The following is a 15,127-nucleotide window of genomic DNA, read 5'->3' as shown; positions in this document are numbered from 1 at the left end:
GCCCTCTTTGGTAGTCAAAGTGTTAAGAGTGTGGGAGGCACTATGGAAAAGAAGGGCAAAGCTCTTTCCTAGTAAAAATCCCCTATTAGACCCTGTCTATAAAAGTGAAGGCGTGCAGAAGCCTGTTACGTCACAGCCCCTCCGGTGTGCCTTGTCCCAGTGCTGGCTGGAGAGACAGGCAGGCAAAGGGAGGGAGCATAGAACGGAGTGCACAGTGAGACAGCAGCTTCCTCAAGTTCAATCACTCTGCTGCCTGGACATGCCCTGAGAACTTGGAATTTCCTCTCAATTCTGGATGTTGCTTTCACATTCTTTTGCTTTATTATATGCAGTGGAGCTATTTTTTGCTTGTATATATTGTCTAACGATTCTGGATGCTGAGAGTGGATTGTGGATTGAATGACAGTATTGGGATCACTTTTGTTCTTGTGGTTGTGCAGAAAAGAAAACGAAATGGGGGAAAGTTCTTACTTTACAAGAGGTCGAGTTGCTAAAGCTGATGGGGCTTCATTAAAATAGCTCGAAATTAGGACGAATACAAAAATTACAGATCCAGCTGGTCTGGTAAGTTCAAGTAATCGATTTGTCATTTTTATAAACACGAATAAACAATAGAATACACATATACGTATATCAAAAATATATACAGGACTGTAAAAAAATAATAAAACAAAATTACTTAGGGCCCGTAATGCTCCTGGAGTACTAGATAAATAAAATAGTAAATGTTTTTATATATATGTATTGAACTTATTACTAAAGATGCTGCAGAAATAACTTGATGTATTGTAGTGCAGCGCCCTCTGGGTAGTTAAAATGGTAATACACCCTCAGCCAGGTCAACGTTATATATCTCTTTTTTACAGAAAAAAATGTTGATACATATTGAAAGGTTCTGTGAAGATTAAAGGCCATCTGTATGCTTGCTCTTTTATATACATAAAAGGAGGAGGAAGCAATTGTGGCAATCAATATACGTATTATGTAGAATAAAAAGAAATAAAGAAACGATGTGCATTATCTGCATGACCAGTTTCATCTCGTTTGCTTTGCAACATCAATGGAATTCCTTTTAAAGGGACATTCTAAAACATTTACTATTTTTTTAACAGTTTATTGTTTTGCTACGTTTTCATCTAAAATGTCTAAAGGATTAAATAGGCAAAGTAATGCACCCGACAGAGCTCCAGTATTCAGGCAATTATGGATCTCATATGTGGGTATTCTCTGATCTGTGTGATCCTATACTTATTTTCAGCAATATCAGAGAGTTAAGGGGGCAAGAGTTTGCCCATCTATTTAGACCGTTAGCAAGTGTTAAAAACGTCATATAGAGGAGAATTTGTAAAAAAAAAAAAAAATAAGAAGCCGTTTAAAGCATTACATTGAATAGAAATAGAATGTAATTTACTTGCCTGTGACAACCCAATTATTCTATTATTGTAATACACTGACAGTAATATGCTGTACTTAGGTTTAACCAATGTTTTGACATTTGTGTCACCAAAATCTTTAAAACATAGGTTAGGGTCAAAGAAGAAGTGTATGTGCTGTTCAGTCAGTATCTGTTCTGTATGAAGTATAGAGTGAAACATAAAAAGTCAGATAATTATCATATATTGGTTTTGACCACTTTCTGCTGAATAGGGTTGACGAGAAGCACAGTCATTCCTTAAATTGTATGTGGTTACCCAGTCTGGGAACACATATAACCATCCATGCCTGTGGAATATAACATGCAGTATAATTTAATGACCATGATGCATATTTAAATATTCTGTATACAAATAAAATATATTTAAATGCATTTGATGTATATGCCTTCAAAAGCCTGCATCTATTTCTATATATTAGCTCATGTTTATATTTATTTTGTATCCTATTGGGTTATAAACACAAACAGCCCACTAAGTCATAAAAATGAAAACTTTTGTTGATTTAATCCTGGTTAATATTGTTTAAGATTTTGACACAAATTAATTAATCAAACCAAAATTGAAGGCTTTTAAATTATTAAAGTGTATATAATGTGTGATTCCATTTATATACTTTTCTTTTTATACTCAATGATAATTAGCTTGAAGTCAATTTTTGTGAACCCTAATGCATATCCTGTAGTGCAGTGCAATGAATGTGTCATATTTAAGTGCATTAAATATTCTCAGTTTCACAGCTAATTAGATGTACTGGCCATTCCGAAGTATGATTTCCTTTAGGTTTCAGAGTTGTAGTTTGTTTTAACTTTTTTTTTTATTAAAATCTGTAATAAAGTAAAAAAAATAGCAATTGTACCTAAGCATTTTAAAATAGTGTATATTATCAATCCACCTAGTGTTTTAAACCTCTACCTGTCAGATACTAATACAATGCATTGTTTTGTAATATATTCCAGACTTTTCTGGCAGCCAGAGAGTTAAAATGTGTGGCTATATTTAGTTACATACTGAAATGTTGTCATTTCAGTGGTTAAAGGGGCAATTATAATGTTAGGTCATTTTTAAACAAAAGCATTCTACTATGTGTTTAACCCTTGCAAAAAGGGTTAAACACATATTCACAATTGTATATCTGGTGAGCTCCAGTGCTGCTCTAAATGATGATATATTGACTGCATCCTTATCTAGATGGGACATGGATGGTTGTGTAGTGGTTTTGTAACTTAGTAATTAAAATTATTTTGCTTAAAAAGTAGAGTCTTTTGAAATAGTGCATCTGATTGTTGTCCCTTGAACAAACTGCATTTGTTCAGCACACATAAAAATAAAGCTTAACTAAGTAGAGCAATATGATTTTGTAAATATGTTTATAACAAGCACAAAGGTTTTCTTGATACATGTATCTTGTGGTTGAGATGGCTGCCCTTGTTCCCATAAGTTAAGTTAGTTAACCACAATATGGCCACAAGTGATCACTTATTAGGCTTTGTATGATAAATCACTCCCTAACAGAGACTGCATTGATGCTACTTAGATAGCATTAGCTCGCCTACTTTTCAGCAGATGTATCATTTATTACAAGTACAGTGCAGTTATTTAGAATTACTGGCACACTGAATTATGGGAAAGTGCTAACAGACTTTGCAATTATAAAAATCTTTATTTGGCTATATATTTTCAGACACCCCGTGATTTGAATGATGGTGTGAAAGTAAGGGTGGTCTCAACATTTCCTTCCATCAGCCTACCCCTCTGGCATTTATGCTCTCTTACCAGCTGGAAATTTTTCTAAAGAATTTGACATGTTGCTGTTAGACTTTTAGAGTCAGATTATCTCTCACAAAGGTTAAATGCTTTGCCGTTCCTGGATATAAAGGTTACACTTTGAATTATAATTATATTACTGACTTGGCTAATCAAAGCTTTTGCTTATTTGCCCATGTTTATGATTTTGTTTTACTTGGGTGTCTGAGTCTTGACAGGCAGATTAACTGCTCTAGATTTTTTTTGACCCCCACATCAATGATGTGTATTCAGTCTGAACTTTCCTGGTGTATACTTACTGTAGACTGAGATAAAGTACAAAGTTCCGATGCTTTGTTTGCATAGCAGCTGATTTCCCCCTCCCCCAGTTATGAGTCAGACAAGGGAGGTTAGTAGTTCTTTTTCTGCAGGGCATATGATCCTTTTTGTCCCCTGGCTACAGAATGTTTAGTTTACTCTAGACTCCCAGCTGTGTATACAAGGAAAATACAATTGCAAGGAATGTGTGTTACCATATTATAGAGATCTCATGGTCAGCAGGCTTTTAATAAAAAAGGAAAGAATTACCTACAATAACAAGGGCACTATTAAACATGCATTTCTTTAATGAGGCTTTCCCAAAATTATTTCACTAATGTCTTTTTTTTTTTACTGAATTTAGGCGCTAATTAGACGCAGTTACACTTTAAGATGGTAATATAAAATGATAAATCACATGAAATTAAAAAAAAAACTCTGCATTTTAAAATTGTGAGCATTTCAGTTCCTGTTAGAAATGGAAGTGCAGAAAATTGTTATATCCCATACAGCCATTGGCTGACCTATTTATAACTGTCTCTAATTGGCCACAGCAGAGAAGGTAGCCTAAGTTACAATATGTCAGCCCCCCTTGTTTTATAGACACTAAAACTTGACACTTTTTTGTCAATATTTAAATAGTGAATGAAACACTAAAATTTGACACTTTTTTGTCAATATTTAAACAGTGAATGAAACATTAAAAAATACATCTACATGTTATTCCCAGACTAATCTTTCATTTGAATGCATCATTCTATCTAGAATCTATTTAGTGTTTAATGTCTCTTTAAGGCATAACTAGTAACCTGTTGTAGGATCTAAGATACATTTTTAGAACAAAGAACATTTTTTAAATAAATCATTGGATTATTGGCCTTTAGGCTGTGATTGAGCATATATATATATATATATATATATATATATATATATATATATATATATATATATATATATATATATATATATATAGATATAGATATAGCTATAGATATATATATATATATATTAATATATTGTTATTTTACTCTTGATAAAAAATGTATATGTTTCCATTTTAGCCTTTGAAAAAAGGTAGATGTAGCTTCATTAATTAGCTGAATATTTTCATAGGAGTAAACACATTTTCAAAATCCCTAAATTATTTTTGTTTTAAAGGATAAATGAGAGATGCAATAACTTTAATAAATCAGTTCTGGTAATTATATTTATTCAATGATTTATTTGAAAAAGAAAATAAAAAGTAGCATGTTCAAATATTACCTCCACTATACCAGACCACCTGTAAAGACGACACTTTTCACATTCCAGACAAGACTATTTAACGAAAATGAGCCAAAACATCCTATGCTGTAATCTGAATAGGAAAAAAAAAATAATCTGCTGAAAATGTTTGCACAAGAATGTCTATTTAAAGGGACACGGAACCCATTTTTTTTCTTTCGTGATTCAGATAGAGCTTGCCATTTTAAGCAATTTTCTAATTTACTCCTATTATCAAATTTTCTTCATTCTCTTGGTATCTTTATTTGAAATGCAAGAATGAAAGTTTAGATGCCGGCCCATTTTTGGTGAATAACCTGGGTTATTCTTGCTGAATGGTGGATAAATTCATCCACCAATAAAAAAGTGCTGTCCAGAGTACTGAACCAAAAAAGAAGCTTAGATGCCTTCTTTTTCAAATAAAGATAGCAAGTGAACGAAGAAAAATTGATAATTGGAGTAAATTAGAAAGTTGCATAAAATTGCATGCTCTATCTGAATCACGAAAGAAAAAAATTGGGTACAGTGTCCCTTTAAGCTTTTATTATTCAGATAGAGTATGTCATTTGAAGAGTCTTTTCAATTTACTAGTATTATTATTATTTCCTTTGGCCTTATAATTGAAAGAAAAACATACATAGGTAGGCTCAGCAGCACTATTGGTAGCTAAGAGATGATTGGTAGATACACACATATGCCTCTTGCCATTGGCTCCCTAGATGTGTTCAGATAGGCTCCAGTATTGCCGCTCTTGAGCTGACTTTAACTATGTGTTTAACTTTATTTGCTTAACACATTAGAACATTTTCTTTTTGCACTTTTATTTCCCTTTAAAGGGACACTAAACCCAAAATTTTCTTATCATGATTTGGATAGAGCATGCAATTTTAAGCAACTTTCTAATTTACTCCTATTAATTTTTCTTCGTTCTCTTGGTATCTTCATTTGAAAAAGTTATAATGTAAGCTTACAAGCCGGCCCATCTTTGATTCAGCACCTGGGTAGCACTTGCTGATTGGTGACAAGTGCTATCCAGAGTGCGGAACCAAAAATGGGCCTGCTCCTTAGCTTTCATTCTTGCTTTTCAAATAAAGATATCAAGAGAATGAATACAATTTGATAAAATAGGAGTAAACTATAAAGTTGCTTAAAATTGCATGCTCTATCTGAATCAGAAAATAAAAAAAATGGGTTTAGTATCCCTTTAAGGATACAAATCTCATGTAGAGAAACTGTTGCCAGTATTTATTTTTTTAGTTTTTCATTGACAGGAAGATCATCTAATACCTTTACCAACTATAACATGTTTAATGATAATGTTTTTTTTTATTTATTTTTTATAAAACAGCTTTATTGAAACATAATTTCGGTTACAGCTTGAAAAATGACAATAACAAGAAAAAATAAGGCATCATACAGGTTAATTTCAAATATATTTGCAATGTAAAACTGTTACATTTTATACTATTATCATCGAGTGGAAATACAAGAACTAAGATTATATCAATGTACATGGATATTCATATATATTTAAGCCTAAGCATACATATATGTAGAGACTGCACTCTTTTGGTATCATCCAGCCATACTCCCCCGCGGGTCCCCCCGCAACAAAGGGTACTAGCAAGTCACTTAATCTTTGTTTTTTTGGCGACTTGTGTCATGTTTAATGATAATTTTAATCACTTTTCTCGATAAATAAAATAATCATAATTTTGTGGAAAAAACAACAATAATAATAATAATATAAAATGCATATACATCTTCCAAGTAGGCAAAAGTAATTAGACTACAAAGTGGATAATTTTCGCTGTGTTATGAGAAAAAAATTGTGAGGATAGAAGATTGATCTAAAATATTCAGCCCATGATATAAATGCAGAATTTATGTATTAAAGGGACATATTATGTATACAGGTTTAGTTTTATGGGAGGGGAAATGGGGAATGGTATATATATATATATATATATATATATATGTGTGTGTGTATATATTTATATATATATGTGTGTGTATGTATGTATGTATGTATGTATGTATATATATATATATATATATATATATATATATATATATATATATATATATATATATATATAAATATATATACACATACATACAATCGTATGCAAAAGTTTATGCACCCATGATTTTCATTCATAAATAATTGGGTGTTTGGATCAGCAATTTCATTTTGATCTATCAAATAACTGAAGGACACAGTAATATTTCAGTAGTGAAATGAGGTTTATTGGATTAACAGTAAATGTGCGATATGCATCAAAAAGAAATTAGACAGGTGCATAAATTTGGGGACCCCAACAGAAATATTGCATCAATATTTAGTAGAGCCTCCTTTAGCAGAAATAACAGCATCTATAGCCTGTAATTAGTATTTTGGACCATTCCTCCTTGCAAAACATCTCCAGTTAAGTTAGGTTTGATGGAAGCCGAGCATGGACAGCTCACTTCAAATCACCCCACAGATTTTCAATGATATTCAGGTCTGGGGACTGGGATGGCCATTCCAGAACATTGTACTTGTTCCTCTGTATAAATGCCAGAGTAGATTTTGAGCAGTGTTTTGGGTCGTTGTCTTGTTGAAATATCCAGCCCCGGCGCAACTTCAACTTTGTGACTGATTCCTCAACATTATTCTCAAGTATCTGCTGATATTGAGTGGAATCCATGCGACCCTCAACTTTAACAAGATTCCCAGTACTGGCACTAGCCCCACAGCATGATGGAACAACCACCAAATTGTATTGTGGGTAGCAAGTGTTTGTCTTGGAACACTGTGTTCTTTTGCCGCCATGCATAATGCCCCTTGTTATGACCAAATAACTCAATCTTTGTTTCATCAGTCCACAGCACCTTCTTTCAAAATGAAGTTGGCTTGTCCACATGTGCGTTTGCATACCTCAAGTGACTCTGTTTGTGGCGTGTGTGCAGAGAAGGCTTCTTCCGCATCACTCTCCCATACAACTTCTCCTTGTGCAAAGTGGGCTGAATTGTTGAACGATGCACAGTGACACCATCTGCAGCAAGATGATGTTGTAGGTCTTTGGAGGTGGTCTGTGGCCTGCTTTTGACCGTTCTCACCATCATTTCCCTTTGCCTCTCCAATATTTTACTTGGCCTGCCACTTCTGGCCTTAACAAAAACTGTGCCTGTGGTCTTCCATTTCCTCACTATGTTCCTCCACAGTGGACACTGACAGCTTAAATCTCTGCAATAGCTTTTTGTAGCCTTCCCCTAAACCATAATGTTGAACAATCTTTGTTTTCAGGTAATTTGATAGTTGTTTTGCGGCCCCCATGTTGCCACTCTTCAACTTGCAATTGGCCACCTTAAATACCTTTTCTCATGATTGGATGCACCTGTCTATGAAGTTCAAGGTTTAATGGGCTCACCATACCAATTGTGTGTTCCAATTAATCAGTGCTAGGTAGTTACAGGTATTCAAATCAAAATGACAAGGGTGCCCAAATGTATGCACCTGTCTAATTTCGTTTTGATGCATATTGCACATTTTCTGTTAATCCAATAAACCTAATTTCACTACTGAAATATTGCTGTGTCCTTCAGTTATTTGATAGATCAAAATGAAATTGCTGATCCAAACACCCAATTATTTATAAATGAAAATCATGGAAATTGTCAGGGGTGCCTAAACTTTTGCATACAACTGTGTGTGTATATATATATATATATATATATATATATATATATATATATATATATATATATATATATATATATATATAATATTTTTTAGCTTTTTGGAAGAAAGGAGCATTATGACCAAAACTAAAATTACCAAAAAGTGTAAAATTATGAGTAATAATCAGGCATACTACACAATGATTACCCAATTAGTGCATGACCTCATTTATATTTATCCCTAAGTGTCCACGGTTATCCTTGCACTGTAAAACAATATAAATTTCCAACAAAATGACATTTTAAATTATTTTATAGGTAGACTTTTTGCAATGATGTAGTTTCTTGCTGTAGAAAGAAAAACAAAAAGAAAAAAATTATGTATGTAAAAAAAAATACTTTAAAGGGCCATTCTAGTGAAAAATAGTTGAAAATATGACATGCTCTAGTGCATGTAATGTGAGTTACACAGCAAGTCTATGTGTAAAACCCCCACTGCAGTTTTCACTTGGGACCAACAGTATTTAAACCCTTTGCTGTGATTAAACACATAGGGGTTGATCTCACAACCCTTTAGAAAAAGGTATTCAATGATTATTAACAGAAAATACCCTTAAAATCTATGATGATTTTAGTAGATAAATAATTTGATGCGTTTTTCTAAAGGATTGTAATCAACCCCTTAGACATGCAGCATTGCTAGTGTTAAAATGACATGCTCTAGCGCAAGTGATAACAAATCTGTTTAAAATTGGAAGAGCCAGTAAGAATATTTTGGAGCCAGACAGTAGTGCTTGTATACAGATATTTGGAGAATAATCCTAAATGTTAGAAGCCAGGGGTAAAATTCTAGGAGCCAGTGGTTTACTGGCTCCTGGGTTAGTCAAGCCCAGCTCTAACGAATTACAGCATGTAATTTTTTTACAATAATGGCCCTTTAACAGAAAGCACATTATTCTTGCTTCAACAATGGCTACTGAATATATATATATGAAATTTTATATCCTTTTAAAGGGACAGTTTACTCAAAAAATTTCTCCACTTTAATTTGTTCCCAATGGTCCACGTTACCTGCTGGAGTGTATTAAATTGTTTACAAGTAGCTCCATTACCCTTATATTGGCATTTGAAATAGTTGATTTAGCCTGTGCTATCACCACCTATTTTGAAAGTGTCTGGCCTGTGGTCCAAGATATAGATAAACTGTGTAAACACAGCCAGCAGAAGACATTACACTCTCAGTGGGGTATAAAAGAGATAAATGTTAATTTTCCATTGTTCTCTCCAAGTATTGCACTTTGGTTTACGGACAGATATAAGATAAAGAAGCAGGTATATGTACACAATGTGATACGGTAATGAGATCTGATTATACCTACAAGATCAACCCATTTTATTAGGTTGTGGCTTCAAAACAAAAAAAAATAGCTATTTAATATACACAAATAAACCTTAAAGGAACATTAAACCTAAAAATGTTCTTTCATGATTCTGGTAAAAAATACAATTTTAAACAACTTTCCATTTTACTTCCATTATCTAATTTGCTTCATTCTTTAGATATCCTTTGTTAAAGAAATATCAATGCACAGGGGTGAGCCAATCACATGAGGCATCTATGTGCAGCCACCAATCAGAAGCTACTGAGCCTATCTAGATATGATTTTCAGGAAAGAATATCAAGAGAATGAAGCACATTAGATAATAGAAGTAAATAAGAAAGTTGTTTAAAATGGTATTCTCTATCTGAATCATGAAAGAAAAGATTTAGGTTTAATGTCCCTTTAAAATGTAAATTCTCGTACATTTTATGCTCTGAAGCTGGTAAAAAAAGTAAAAAAAAAAAAAAAAAGGGAAAACAATTTTACAGTATACTGTCCCTTTAATATTACAACATCACTTTCATTCCAGCATTCACAATCTGAGAAGGTTAAAGCAAATGGGAAATACCCCCATACATTTACATTTATCATATTTACTGTCTCATTTGTATTATTGGTTACCTATAAAAGTGGAGCATATTTGTAACCTTCTGTAGCAAATGAATATTACATGCTCAAGAGGCCTCTAACAACAGGGATATGGTTTATGCACACTGAGCATAGTGTTCTGCGTCACAACAAATAGTCCTTTGTTACTGCTTCTTTCAGAATTGCTTTTATATTATAGAGGTTTAGAGAGCTACATCTGGAGGTTATTGTGAATGAAATAAAGAGAACCATCTAGAAATCTCTAAATGCAGGTTTTATAGCTGATGTTTGCAATAAGAAATATTGTACAATGACTGAGACAGGTATAATCTGAGTTGTGTCAAGTGGTGGTAGCAGAGGGCTTCCTGCCCCACACCTGCTGTCACCAGCATTAAGATGATGGAGGATTCATTTCCCAGAGTTAATGTGTAAGGATTTGTGGTCATGAGTCTAGAATGCATAATGGCTTTTGGGACATTTCTCATATAAGAATAAAATGGGGAGCTGCACATCTTACGTTGTTGAAACAAAAGACAGTTTGATTCTTGGTTTGCAGATACTGAGAAGAATATTGGGTTCTATGACTTGTTAGAAACACTAACTGAAAATCCTTTCAAATTGAGTGATCTTGTGCATTTAAGGGACATCCAAATTCTTACTTAAAAGAAAAATCATTTTGAAAAATATCTCAGTTCCCGACTTTCATCTCTAAAAATGTCTCCCATGCTCCATGTAAAAGTAAATGTTTCTGCTTCCTTATTGATCTTTAATTGCTTGGGTGCATAATAGCTCACTCATGTCTGCTGTTGATTGGCTGTGAGCATGAATGAGTAAGAGGTATATTTGGCAGTTTAACATGGGAGAAGGCAGAATCGCTCTGTATTAAAGGGTCAGTCTACTTTACAATGGGAGATATATTTGCAATGTTTGTTTATGTAAAATAGGTAGCTGGATTTTTTATTGGGAAAAATACACAAAAAGCTGTGGGGTCTATTATGCTAGTGCTGACTGTCCAAATAACTTAAAGGGACAGTCTACTCCAGAATTGTTATTGTTTAAAAAGATAGATAATCCCTTTACTACCTATTCCTTAGAGTTGCATAATCAACATGTTTATATTAATCTACTTTATACCAGTGTGATTACCTTGTATCTAAGCCTCTGCATACTGCGGCCTTATTTTAGGTCTTTTGACAGACTTGCATTTTAGACAATAAGTGCTGACTCATAAATAACTTCACGGGAGTGAGCACAATGTTATCTATATGGCACACGTGAATTTGCACTGTCAAAACTGTTAAAAACTGTTAAAATGCACTGAGATAAGAAGCGGTCTTCAACGGTTTAGAAATCAGTTTATGAGCCTATCTAGGTTTACCTTTCAACAAAGAATACCAAGAGAACAAAGCAAATTTGATGATAAAAGTAAATTGGAAAGTTAATAAAATTGCTTGCCCTATCTGAATCACGAAAGTTTAATTTTTACTTGACTGTTCCTTTTAGCTTTAGTTTTTTAAGTTATCACTCCTGGCACAACATGTGGGGATATGCGTGTATGAGCTCTACAGCTGTATTCGTAATGAGCTATATGCACTTTAAAGAAGTTTTTTTTTTTTGCTAAAGTGCATTACAAACATATATATTAATTGCATTTCAATTTCAAGTTTTATATAAATTTAACCTTTTTCATTTAAAATTTTTTAAAGGTTTAATTGCTGGTCTTTGATGTGCATTGTAGGCAAAATCAAGTTGTCCATCATCTTTATAGGGACAATTTGCTTCTGTTATCAAATTTAGTTTGTTCTCTTGATAAATTTTGGAGAAAAGCATAACTAGATAGGATTAAAGGGACAGTTCACCCCCCAAAAATGATCCCCTTTAAATTGTTCCATTGTTCCATTTTACCTGCTGGAGTGTATTAAATTGTTTGCAAGTAGCTCCTTTACCCCTATTTTGCCATTTGAAATAGCTGATTTCGCCTGTGGTATCCTCACCTATAGTAAAAGTTTGCATACTGGAATTTAGGCTATTGAACAACCTAAGTAAACACAGCCAGCAGAGGAAACTACACTCCCAGGGGGGTGCAGGATAGTTAAAGGGACATTATACACTCATTTTTTCTTTGCATAAATGTTTTGTAGATAATCTATTAATATAGCCCATAAAGTTTTTTTTTAAATTAATGTATAGTTTTGCTTATTTTTAAATAACATTGCTCTGATTTTCAGACTCCTAACCAAGCCCCAAAGTTTTATGTGAATACGCTCGACTACCTACTCCAGCTTGCTCCTGTTTGTGTAAAGGGTCTTTTCATATGCAAAAGAAGGGGGAGGGGGGAGGGTCTTATTTGCCACTTGCAGTGGGCTTTCCAGCTACCTTTTCAACAGAGCCAAACTAACAGCTTCTAAGTAAGTTTTTAAACAGTTTTATACTGGATTTTTATATCAGTATCTGTGCATATTATTCTTTATAGTAGTGTCTATTACATGCAGTTATATGAAAATGAGTGTATACTGTCCCTTTAAGTAATAAAATTATATTTTTTTATTGTTCTCTCTAAGTATTGAGCTTTGTTTTTCCAGACAAATATAAGATATGAAAACAAGTCTGTGTTCACAAAGTCATAACATAATGATATATGATATTACCTGAAACTCAACCCACTGTAGTTGGCTGTGGTTTAAAAGCACAAAACCAGCTACTTTATATACACAAATAAACTTGAAAATGCAATTTCTCATATATTTTATACTCTGCAGCTGGTATAACAAGTCATTGAGAATACATTAATATAAAAACAAGTTTACAGTGTACTGTCCCTTTAAGAGCAGCAATGCTCCATTGGGACCTAGCAAGTGATTGGTGGCTACACAAATATGCCTCTTGTCTTTGGCCCATTCAATGTTTTCAGCTAGCTCCCATAAGTGAATTGCATTTCTTTTCTTTTTTCACATTTATGTCATTTTCAAATCTTGAGATAGGATATACAATTGTTAACACAGGTGAATTAAAGGGACAGTCAACACCAGAATTTTTGTTGTTTTAAAAGATAGATAATCCCTTTATTACCCATTCCCCAGTTTTGCATAACCAACACTGTTATAATAATACACTTTTTACCTCTGTGATTAACTTGTATCTAAGCATCTTCTGACAGCCCCCTGATCACATGACATTGTGTATATTATCTATTGACTTTCATTTTAGCCAATTAGTGCAGTGTCTGCCATAATCCACAGGCGTGCTCACAATGTTATCTATAGGGTTTACCTGAACTAGCTCTCCCCTGCTGTGAAAAGCAAATACAAAAGCATGTGATTAGAGGCGGCCTTCAAGGGCTTAGAAATTATCATATGAGCCTTCCTAGGTCTAGCTTTCAACTAAGAATACCAAAAGAACAAAGCAAAATTAGTGATACAAGTAAATTGGAAAGTTGTTTAAAATTACATGCCCTATTTGAAACATGAAAGTTTTTTTTGGACTTGACTGTCCCTTTAAGTTTTCCTAAAAAAATGGTCTGTCTGCAGTGTATACAGATAAATGTTGGGCAACTTTTTACAAGGCACATATAAGTGAGGTTATATGAAAAAAACAAAAAAACATAGCTTTGCGGCATATGTTAACTTGAGCCAAAAGCACCTACACAGCAAAATCACCTCCCAGTTATTACTCATCAATCTTTTACAAGTTGTGCCACAGCATAAATACCAAATCCCAGCATCAATATATTTGGGAGCCCAAAAATGTGAACCAGAGATCTCAGAATTATGTAGCAACTACTACAGGTTACAAAATAACAACAACAAAAAACAATGTATCATGATGTTATATGTACCAATAATGTCCTCACCAGCACTGTAGTAAAATATCACCAAACCCACGGCAATAACTCTCTATTAGCCCTCTAAAATTGTAAGAAGAAAGGTAGTGGGAAACACCAAGCCCTTCTACACATAACACACACAAAATGGCTGCTTCCCATTCTCATATACCTTCCCTTTTATCCCTAACACCAATCTCTTGCTTACTAACCACATCCATCAGTTTCTCTGTTCCACTTTACCATCTTCCCCGATTGTTTTCTCTTCTAACCATATCAGGTTCCCCTTCTCTCATCCTAGTGAGCTACAAGAGATCTCTTGGCTGTCTCTTTGGAAATTGAATATTTAATTGTCCTTTATTTTTTTGTGTCTCATCCACTTTTCCATCTTTCATCCATCTCTCTTTTAATTTTATCATCTCATTCCTTCACCAACAATCATCTTGTCTACCCAGTTTCTTAAAGGGACAGTATACACAAATTGTCATATAAATGCATGTAGTAGACTCTACTATAAGGAGGACTATGCACAGATACTGATATAAAATCCAGTATAAAACCTTTTAAAAACGTACTTAGAAGCTCCCATTTAAGTACTGTTGATGAAGTTAGGCTGCAACACCCACTGAAATGGGCTGAGAAAGGATGAAGATCAGACACTTCCCATTCCCTGCATATTTTTTTTACAAAAACACTCCCAGATGGCCTATATAAATAGATCATCTACTAAACATTTATGCAAAGAAAAGCCTAGTGTACAATGTCCCTTTTACCTATTCAGCATTATTGCTATGATCATATCCCTTATCTACTCCCACTGGTCGATTATTTTTTGTAGCTACCTATCTGGTTTATTTGTGACCCCATATATCCCCTATTAATGCTTTTTACTTATCGGTGTTTATGTCATAAAC

At 33.7% G+C, this 15,127-nt stretch overlaps 1 protein-coding gene across 1 annotated transcript in view; it reads left to right on the top strand.

Moving 5' to 3' along the window:
* Window positions 1-205: 205 nt before the first annotated feature.
* FAT1 (FAT atypical cadherin 1) overlaps window positions 206-15,127 on the top strand; it is a 369,065-nt gene continuing 354,143 nt past the window's right edge. Inside the window, exon 1 of the mRNA XM_053703897.1 lies at window positions 206-564. The gene's annotated coding sequence lies outside the window, so the exon portion shown is untranslated. The remainder of the gene's footprint in view (window positions 565-15,127) is intronic.

Source organism: Bombina bombina, chromosome 2, assembly GCF_027579735.1.
Source record: "Bombina bombina isolate aBomBom1 chromosome 2, aBomBom1.pri, whole genome shotgun sequence".
NCBI classification, from domain to species: domain Eukaryota; kingdom Metazoa; phylum Chordata; class Amphibia; order Anura; family Bombinatoridae; genus Bombina; species Bombina bombina.
The sequence above is the reverse complement of the archived record's forward strand: the minus strand, read 5'-3'. Positions and strand labels throughout refer to the sequence as shown.